This window comes from Jaculus jaculus, chromosome 2 (genome assembly GCF_020740685.1).
Source record: "Jaculus jaculus isolate mJacJac1 chromosome 2, mJacJac1.mat.Y.cur, whole genome shotgun sequence".
In the NCBI taxonomy this organism is placed as follows: Eukaryota; Metazoa; Chordata; class Mammalia; order Rodentia; family Dipodidae; genus Jaculus; species Jaculus jaculus.
This window is the reverse complement of record NC_059103.1, coordinates 125,404,056-125,414,362: the sequence shown is the minus strand read 5'-3', so window position 1 is coordinate 125,414,362 and position 10,307 is coordinate 125,404,056. Positions and strand designations below refer to the sequence as shown.

The following is a 10,307-nucleotide window of genomic DNA, read 5'->3' as shown; positions in this document are numbered from 1 at the left end:
CTGATTCTTTAAGGTTCACAGTGGGAAAATTTAGTTTTCTTTGAAGGGCATCCTCAGTCAACAAACTGATAATCAACCCATATTTAGAAAAATATATCAAATGCCTTTTGTACCCAGAATGACAAACCTCTCAGTCTCTGTCCCAGACCGGATGCTAGTCTCTCTGTAAGGCAATATCAAGTCTGCCTGAACAACATGTCGCATTGAGGAACCAATCACTAATACCCTTTTATTCTCCTGGCACCACCACAGTTCATTCCAGTGGGGAAGAGCAGCCTTTCCTCTTGGTGAGAAGCACAGATGTTGGAAATCTTTAAAATGTCTGGTAGTTCCACAAGTAAGTTATCAATTTACAGAAACCAAGAAATTGTTAAACTGGAAACAAATTTTGGTGGGTAGTTGACAGTTCTGTCACTCTCCTGGTACAGAGAGACACAGAATTGGCCACAAGACTTTCAAAATTGAAACAGTTGTCTAGAGGTCTGGAAAAGCTTGACCAATCTGTAATGAATAGACTTTTACAGAAAACACAGAATTCCTGGAACATCAGGCAACAGTTCTAAAACTTGCTCCTAAGTTGCAGAACACTTAACAAAATGGAATTTTCTGGAGAGTGACCCCTTAAAGTCTTTTCACATGTGGTTTGTTGAACAGCTCTGACTGAAAATCTTGCCATCCCCTCCCCTCAGCTTCCTGGGTTAATCCTGGCCTGAGGAGGAACATTTGGGGGCATTGACAAACGGTGGCTGTTAGTTTCTTTTGCCATAAAGGAACTAAAATTTCATTATATTGTAGTAGCAAATTTAATTCAATGGAAGAAATTAAACAGCAACAAAAAACCAACATAATGACTGGCTTCTTGATAAAAGGACAAGTCATTTTTGACACTTTTCTAGCAATAGTCAACCCCATTGTACCTACAATTTCTTTAAAAAAAAAGACAGCCCCCCTTTTGCACAGTGTTCTCCAGTTCAAACATGATGAAGTTGGCCTATTAGTATCTCAAAGGAACAGTGAAAAAATTTTCTTCACTGCCAAGAGAGTTGGGACACGAGTAGAAATCTACAGCACAGATCACCATGAAAGGACTTGTGATTTCTCATCACAAGTGTTAAATAAAAGGGCAAGAATTATTTTTATTCACAACCCAATCTGGTGGCTGACAGGAAATCAGTCTTTGGATGTGCCAGAAACTGGTTTCATGAGGAGTCCAGCTTTGAGTCCTGCACAGGTATGTTGCTTTTGATTGGTTTACCTGGCTTCCAGGGAGACAAAAGCAACTGAACACCTTTGTTGCTGTGTTGCTTTTAAAATTACAGCAGAAAGACCATGGCTTTGGCTCAACCTGCCAATGTTAGAGCCCACTGCTCAAAACTTCCAGTTCATCTGGCTGGTCAGACTCAAGATTGGGATGGACAACTGGCTTCTCCTTCCTACTTTCCTTATTCCAGATCAGGGCTTGAAGGTGGTGGATGCCAAGTTCCAGAGGTGTGCCATCAGTGGCAAACATACAACAGCAATAGGATGGTGGAGATCCCAATGACCCCACCCAGAATGAGTGAGTCTCAATGCTTCCTGAGGTTGATCCTCTGGATTAGGCTGTTCACAGCAGGAAAATGATTGTCCAAAGTGTTCATTTTGCTGTGAATTGACTTTAGCATTCCTATCTGCGAAGTCATATTTTCTTTTTTTGTCATAGCAATGCTTATTGTTTCTTTTATCAGGTGATCTGAGTTTTGAAGGTGGTCATGTTCTTTCAAAAATAGTTCATTTCTCCTGTTGTTCACTCCAGACCCATTTTTAATGACTCAGTATCTTTTTATACTAATCCCATATGATTCTCCCTTTCCCATGTTGCCATAAAATTTGCTTTGGTTTTATGTAATTCATGTGTATAGTCCTGCAGTATATCTCTATGTTGCTGTGATGCATGCATTAGTGCTGTTTTCAAGGAGGGGACATCTGCACTATTGGTATATTCTGCCATTTTTTTCATTTACTCCTGTAAGCCTGGCCAAAAGCTGCTCAATCTCAATTGCCATTGTCTTGAACATTCTGTCCTGGCTTGGTCCATTTACAAGGGGTGTTGTGTCAGAACTATACCTTTTGCGTCTTCCAGCTCGGGTGCTGCTATAACTTGTTTGTAGTTTACTGAAGGCAACGAGTTTCAGGTCAAGTTCATTTTCCAGCTGTCAAGCCTGTTTCCTGAGATCTTCCCAGCAATTGCTCCTTCCTGCCGCCATCTTCGTTGCCCAACCATAATCCTACTTTTAGGTATTTATTTAAAGGAAATGAAATTATGACTATGAGAAGGCTTTATTCTGAATTTTCATAGCAATTCACAATAACCTCAGGAAGACAACCTAAAAATGTCTTAATTGGCAAATATTGAAACGATATATAAAATACATTCAGTACAAAGGTACATGGTATGTATGTCCCAGAATGTCTCTGAATCACTGTGTGACCTTCTGTCTTTACTATTTCTTTGATGTGATTGCTGGTAAATGTGGCTTCCATCTATACTCAGGCAGTAGACAGCTGAGATTCTTACAAGGGGATAAAATAGAATCCAGGGAAGAGATAGAAACTTCCTTATTTCTTTTTTTTTTTCTACACTCAGGAGGATTTTCATGTCTTTTGGAGAGTAAGGGGACAAAAATACTGAGAAAAGTCAAGTGATGGCATATATTACTAAAAGAAATGTATAGCTATAAATGACGATGGATCCTGATATAAAGTGTGGATGGATCCTGGAAATATGCCAAGTAAATGAAGCCAAACACAAAAGGTCACTTATTTATGATCGCATTTATATGAAATACTCAGGTAATTCCATAGAAGCAGAAAGTAATTTAGTAGTTGCCAGGAGCTGAAGGGTGAGTGGAGAGTGGCAAGAGACCCCAAGTTTTCCACTGTTGAAATGCTCTGGAATTAGATTGTGATGCTAGTTACATAATCTTGTGACTATAATAAAAATAAACTTTTAAAAGGTGAATTTTATGTTGTATGAATTTTTTGTTGTGGTAGTTTGAGTTTATGTCCCCCAGTAGACTCAGTTTTATTAAAGTTTGTAAACTTGATTTCCAGCTGCCTGGCTGGAAGAGGTGTCCCTGGGAGAGGGGGCGGGGGAGATTCTGTGGTCCAGCCCGAAGATATGTCTGGGGGCACATCTGATTCCCAGCCTGGAGGTATGTAGAATCCTTGAGCTCTGCCTGGGTTCCCTGCTGTTTCCCTGTGGCATTTGCGTTTGCTCGTGGTGTTAGTGGTGTTGTGTCTCTCTTCTTGATCTGCGGAAGGAGGCCAGCTTCTTCCACAATCAAGGACCTAAAAAAATCAAGGACCTGGATCTGTAAGCTTCAAATAAGTGCCCTCCTTCCATAAACTGCCTGGTTTGGAAGTTCATCCTTTCAGTGTGGACATGACTACAACACATCTCAATAAAAATCCCTCTGCTTATTTTCATTTCTTATTTTGTTGTACCTCCATGTGTAGTGTTTTTCATTCTTAGTCATGCCACCAGGATTCAGTTCTCTTTTTGTGATCCCATTCACATTCTGCTGGTTTCCCCTAGTTTTCAGATTGTTCCCTCTTGCCATCCACTGGGTGTTTTCATTCTCTTATTCATTATATAAAGTAATATTGAAGTTCCTCAGTGTGTTTAGTGGTCTTTTCCCTCCAAGCACCTCTCCTCCTGGCATTTCAACTGTCCTTTATATGATTATTGATTGGTAAGTCTCTGTGTTTCATCCACTTTTTTTATATGTGTGGGTGGGAGGATAATTAACTTTAGAATGCGCAATTTACTAGTGGCCATTCCACTGAAGAACATGACTCACCCTCTCCCAGCCACTGTTAGCTGCCAGCTTGGATGTGTGAGGTCCTAAGAATCTTTTCCCCATTCATGATGAAATACTGACTGACAGAATTAATCTTGTGCAGGAAACTACAGCTGTTGTGAGGCCATGAGTATAATGGCCATGTCATATGTGGAAGGTAGTATCCTCCTCCCCTTCTCATGTATTTACTTTTTTTTTAATTAAATTTTTCTTTAAATATTTTATTTTATTTTATTCTTTAGAGAGAGGTAGAGATAGAGAGAGAATTGGCATGCCAGGGCCTCAACCACTGGAATTAAACTCCAGATGCTTATGCCACCTGATGGGCATGTGTGACCTTGCACTTGCCTCACCTTTGTGCGTCTGGCTTACATGGGATCTGGAAAGTCAAACACTGGTCCTTAGGCTTCGCAGGCAAGAACCTTAACCACTAAGCAATCTCTCCAGCCCTGTATTTACATTTTGTCTGCCCCCCTTCTCAGTGAAATTCTTTGGGCTTTGGAGGAGAGAGGTTTAGATGCCCTGTTTAAGGCTGAGCATACAAAAGTCACCTATTCTGTATATTTTGCCAACTATGCATCTGAATTAACCTCTGATCATTAAAAAAAGAAACTCCTACAACTGAGGCTTTCAGTAGTCTTGTCTATGGGGCCAGAAATAGATATTTAAAAATCAGCTGGGCATGCTCTCTGTTTAGTGTAATCACAGTACTAGGTTCCTCTCCGTAGGATCTAAATCCTAGCCACAGGCTTTTAGCCAGGTTTGTACTATTAAGCATGAATTCCCTCCTGTGAATTTGGCCTCAAAGTCAATAAGAAAGCTCTTGGTTACTCCCATAACATTGATGTCCCAACTATACCAGTGGGTACATCTTGCCTGGGAGGTTGGTTTTGGAGCATAGCTGGGTAGAATTGTTGATGATTTTTCTTCCCCAGCAGTTTGTATAGCACTTTCTGGCATGAAGAAGATAGCTGACTGGAGGAAACTTCCAGCCCAGTTCCAGCTTTGTTCTCTATGTGCTGCAATCAAAGCATATGGTATCTTCAACAACAGAGATTTACAATCTAGTTTCCACCAATTTTTTTTTTTTTCCTGAGCTTCATTCTTCTGTTCAACTTCACAGGCTTGGATATGACCCCAATTTTAATCTGTGCCAGACACTTTACCTGTGTTCCAAACTGAACTTACTAGTCTTCTTGTTTTCTTATCTCAGGAAATTAGGGGTCACACTTTACAGCTCCAGTTCACTGGGAACAGTCTCCCAGAGAGTATGTTTTCTTCCAGCCAGTTCATAAAGTCTGGCTATCACTCTATTCGATGGCATTTGGTTGCACAAGAGTGCTCAAGGGGCAGAGAGGACAGGAAGTCACTGTCTAGTGCACTGTCCAAGTGCAGAGTAGGTGTGATGGTTAATCTTGATCATCAATTCAGTGGGCTTGAGAGACACTTAGAGAAGTGCAGCACACTGCTGAGTGGGTCAGTGAGGGCTTTCCCAGGGAGGACTGGCGAGTGCTACAACAACTGAGTAGAGGAGATCTATGTCAGATATCGACAATGTATCTTATAGGCTGGGGGCCTGCATCAACCAAAACCAGAAGGAAGATGCATGCTAGTACACAAGCCCACCATGAGTGCCACGTGCTGCCACTGCAACGTTGCTCTTCACCACCGCAGGCCTGCAGCAGTGAGACAGAGCCAGAAACTATGGACTGAAGCCTGTTAAACTGTGAGCTAACATACATCTTTGCTCCTTTAAAATGTCTCTCAAATATTTGGCAGTGATGAAAAATTTTAACCAATGTCTAGTTCAAGAACAATTTCAAGGACATAAAACAAAGTAGTTAAAAAAATAAAAATTTAAAAATCAAAGAATCTGGTTTAATCAGAGAAATGATTATTAGTAACAGGTAAATATCCTTCCTTCCTTCCTTCCTTCCTTCCTTCCTTCCTTCCTTCCTTCCTTCCTTCCTTCCTTCTTCCCTCCCTCCCCCCTCCCTCCCTCCCTCCCTCCCTCCCTCACTTCCTTCCTTCCTTCCTTCATTCCTCTCTCTCTCTCTCTTTCTCTCTCTCTTTTTTTCTTTTGGTTTTTCGAGGTAGGGTCTCACTCTAGCCCAGGCTGACCTGGAATTCACTCTGTATTGTCAGGGTAGCCTTGAACTCATGGCAATCCTCCTACCTCTGCCTCCCAAGTACTGGGATTAAAGGTGTGCGCCAACATGCCCGGCCAATTATCTTATTTTTAACTCCTTAGAAACAGAGACAATAAATAGGAGCATGGAAAATTTCCTCAAGAGTAGAGTTTTTTAGTTACCTCAATTTCTCTCCTATTGCTTCACTGACATGGCTCATAGAATTCCAAAATAATATCAGAAAAATGTCAGTTTTGTTTTGCTTGGAAATATCATCTCCTTCTGATTCAGTAATAATTCCTGATGACAATGTGAAATCACATCTCTCAAGTCATGAATATAGTTAGAGAAAACAGAATTATAGGAAGGAAAGTACATGTATTTGTAGTAACAATAAAGGAGCTGTAGAAGCCCATGGGGCTAGGAAGGAAGATGAGCACCCCTGTAGACATATGGGATGCTTATGAAATAAGAAAGAACTGCAAAGCACCAGTCCTGAGACACTCAGGACTGTGATCAGGCGCAGGGAAGTGTGAGTTAGAGCTCAGAAGCAACCACTACCACCACAGAACACCACAGGGGTGGTCTTAATCAGGACTTTCAAATCACCACAGAACACCATTAGGGTGGTCTTAATAAAGAATTTCAAATCACCGCACAAAACAGATAAAAGAGAAAAGGAAAGCATGTCTTCCACAAAGTGACTTTCAAGGGATTATTTCTGGTTACAAAGAAATGGTAAAGTCATAAAATGGTTACTGTATTTAAAACAGCACAGAAAGAACTAAGATGTCCTTTAGATGAAAAAGTCAATGTTCTCCAGGAGCTATGGAAATAGAACTAAATGGTGCTTAAAGATAGTGAAGCAATTGATGCTAAAGAGAATGTTTTTGTCCTGTTTCCAATTTCCTCTTGACTATGGGTTTTAGAGGAAAGAACTGGGTGGGCAGTAAAAGAAACAGCTGAATATAAACCTAAATATCGGCTCATAAGTTTTCAACCTGGCTTGTTACTTAAGAGATTCTTGGTCTTGCCCGTGTGGTGGCGCATGCCTTTAATCCCAGCCCTCGGGAGACAGAGGTAGGAGGATCACTGTGAGTTCAAGGTCGTCCTGAGACTACATAGTTAATTCCAGGTCAGCCTGGGTCTTGGCTAAATCATTTTGCTTCTCCCTCTGTATCTCACTATTTAAATCTATACATTGTGATGGCCTTGCTTTTCACCATGAAGAATTTAGGAGACCACCTTTGTATGGATATCTCTAGTGATAGATGCAAACTTATATTGGAAACCATTTCTGTTTATATCACTTCCCTAAATGATGTTGTAAGAGGGGAGGCAGAGTCAGGTAATATGGCAGATGGGAAGGTGGCAGAGGAGGACCCCAGAAAGCTGTAGCGAGCCAGAACCACTGGAGACCAGAAGATGATGCAGAAAAACCTGTGAAAACTAAGACTGTTTCTTCCAGTAATGGAGGAGAAAGTTCCTGGCAGCGCTGAGAAGCGATCAGATGAAGAAGAAGCCACAGATGTCCCCACAAAGCCTGCAAAGATCTCTGTGTTTGGATTTGCCATATAGAGGACAAAGAGCCTCAGCCATGTCCATCAGACTTGGATCAAGGAAGCCCCAGGAAACTGTTCCAACTCTTGCTCCAAAAACACTTTCAGTAACAGCAGATTTTAATGAAGATGAAGATATTGGACCGGAGGAAATGTCCCCTCCCCAAGCAAAGATGAGGATGAAGAATATTGGAAGGGATACAGCAACCTCAGCTGGACCAAACTCCTTCAAAATAAAGGGAAGCGTGGGTTTTCTGATAACCAGAAGCTGTGGGGATGAAATAGAAAATCTCATCTTGGAAAATGTCCATGACCAAGACAATTGAATGATGTTTTTTTGAAACTGGGTGTGGGATGGGTATAAAGTTAAAAGGAACAGTTTCCTTTTTTTAAAAGAACAGTACAAGAATTATCTTTGGAGCCACCTTTTTTTTTTCTTTGCATTTTTTAAAAAGATTGGGTGGTATGCTAATAAATAAGAGCTTGAAATTAGAGGTAATTCATGTTTTATGTACAGATTATAAGACATTTGCTAATTTTGTAGTTTCATGTGATTAGTTTCCAAAAGTTACAGACAATAGAGAAATCAGAAATGGTGCCTTTTTAAGATTTTCATATTTTTTAGACATAGTTATTAGCTTCAAGCAGTAATTTGCCTAACTTTATTCCCTCATTTCTTAAACTGTCTGGCTCCCAGGAACAGCCTTATAGAGAGAGGGAGTATTGTATTGAAAAGAGAATGTTACTGGACTATTGTTTGAAAGTAAATTTAGAGAAAATGAGACTTTTTTTTTTCTTATGGCCATTTTCTGTTTTGTTTGTTTCACGTCGTCATATACTAGGTAGTGCATCAGTGGACAAAAATGCTAGCTCTTTAAAAAAAACTTTCTTTAAAAAAAAAAGTTTATGTGAAGTACTGAGTATTTGAAATAGCCCACTTCACTTTAATGAGTTTTGTCTACCTTCATTTGTCATCAAAGAACGCCATTTGCTACAAAAGTAACTCAGTATTTGGTATGTGCTTCTCTAGGTTTTTGTTCCTACTTCTGGACAAAACTTTCCTCCAAAACTTCAGGCAGATGTAAGGAAGTTGTTTCTTTTAAAATACAAACCACCACCCAAATGTAAATGTACATACTGCGTTAAGTATTTGGCTAGTTTTCTCTTATTCTGAAGGTTTAAATTTTAAAAAGTATAACATTGTATGAAAACAAGAAATTGAGAAGATGTGCTTTCAAGTATATATGTACTGACTAGTGTCCTCAAAAGCACATTTTATTTACTGAAATAAAAGGAAAGAAAATAATCCTCAAACACATTTTATGGACTCTTTCACTACATATACTCTGCAAGATTTGTGTACTGTAGAATATTTATTTTGTATTTTTGTATTAATTTTTTTATTAATTAGTTTTGTATTCAGCAAATATAGTCAGTTTGGTTTGGTACCATTATTAGGCTCACCTGTGACCTATCCCCCTCCCCTTGGCCCCTCCTTGTTGAGGTAAATGGGTTGTGCATTGTGGAGTTAGCCTGCAGTTATGGGTTTGATAAACATCTCTGCAAATCATGACCCAACATGTGACTCTGACATTCTTTCTGCCCCCTCTTGCGCAAAATTTCCCTGAGCCATGTTGGGTTCATTTTTGGTCTGCTTCAGTGATGAGGTGTTGGGGGCCTCTGAGTCTCTGGCTCTCTGATTTGGTAGGAGTTGATTCTTCTCTGTGTTGATCTCCTTCACCCTTGTGCTGGTATCTGGTTCACTAGGAAAATAGCACCCTTGCTTATTTTTTTTTTTTTCTCAGTTACATATGTTTAATAGGTAGTTCACTAATAATCTCAGAAATCTTTCTCTTCATCAGATGTTTGATCCCCCTGCAAAATTCTGGGTCGCCGAGCTTGAACATGGATCTTTACCCCATCAATAATATGTTTTTCCTGTTGTATTGCATTCTGAAGTTCTTCTTGTGAAGAAAACTGAATCCAGCCCAGACCTCTGTGAAAGCCAGTTGCTCTGTCAAAAGGTACAGAGCATTTTCGTAGCATTTTCGTATGTGGCCAAACTGAACAAAGTGCTCTCTCAACTCACTCACCGCCACTGTCCAAGGAATTTTTCTGACAAAAGCAATGGGCCGACCACCATGTGAACACACTGCCATAGCGGCCTTCACTGCCGAGGCGGCCATGTTTAGCGTGCAAGACCTCCCCTTGCTTGTTTTGCCAAGTTTTCTTAGTTTCAGCCGGGGCCCTTTTGATGTATGATGGGGTGGCTCTCTCCTTGGGATCTACACCTATCTGAAAAAGAGAAGCAGATTCTCCAACGGAGAGTAAGTTAGCACAAGGACAAATGAGATAACCGTTACTTTTTTTATAGAGAGTTTGATAGGTGTAGGCCCTCTTGTACCCCATGATTGATGTTAGCTTGATAATGGACAGTGGGCTTATGTTTGGATACGGTTCTGACTTGTTTCCCAGCTCCAGCTATGGGTCCTGTACCACTGAGCAACCACTAACCTTTGGTGGGTCATCAAGTTGCTTTGTATTTTTGTGTTGTATATGGACTGTATTTTTCTTTCTAATGTGTCAATTAAATACTTATTTAAGTGCATAGTCACAGATGAAATAGTATGATTCCCTTAAAAGCTACTAAGCTAAATTTGGAGGCAGCTTCTGAGAGTTTTGTTGGTGATGACCATTTGCTAAGCTCTTTTAGTAGGTAACAATTCCCGAAAAGCAGCTTGTGGATATTCTTAACACTCTGTATATGTAAATTTAGGTTG

General features: G+C 40.2%; 3 pseudogenes; 1 reads left to right on the top strand and 2 right to left on the bottom strand.

Annotated features, from left to right (window-relative positions):
- Positions 1-1,496: 1,496 nt before the first annotated feature.
- Positions 1,497-2,243, bottom strand: LOC101606063 (annotated as a pseudogene).
- A 5,078-nt stretch (positions 2,244-7,321) lies between these two features.
- On the top strand, positions 7,322-7,853 carry LOC101606349 (annotated as a pseudogene).
- Positions 7,854-9,322: 1,469 nt separating this feature from the next.
- On the bottom strand, positions 9,323-9,713 carry LOC101606937 (annotated as a pseudogene).
- Positions 9,714-10,307: the final 594 nt, after the last annotated feature.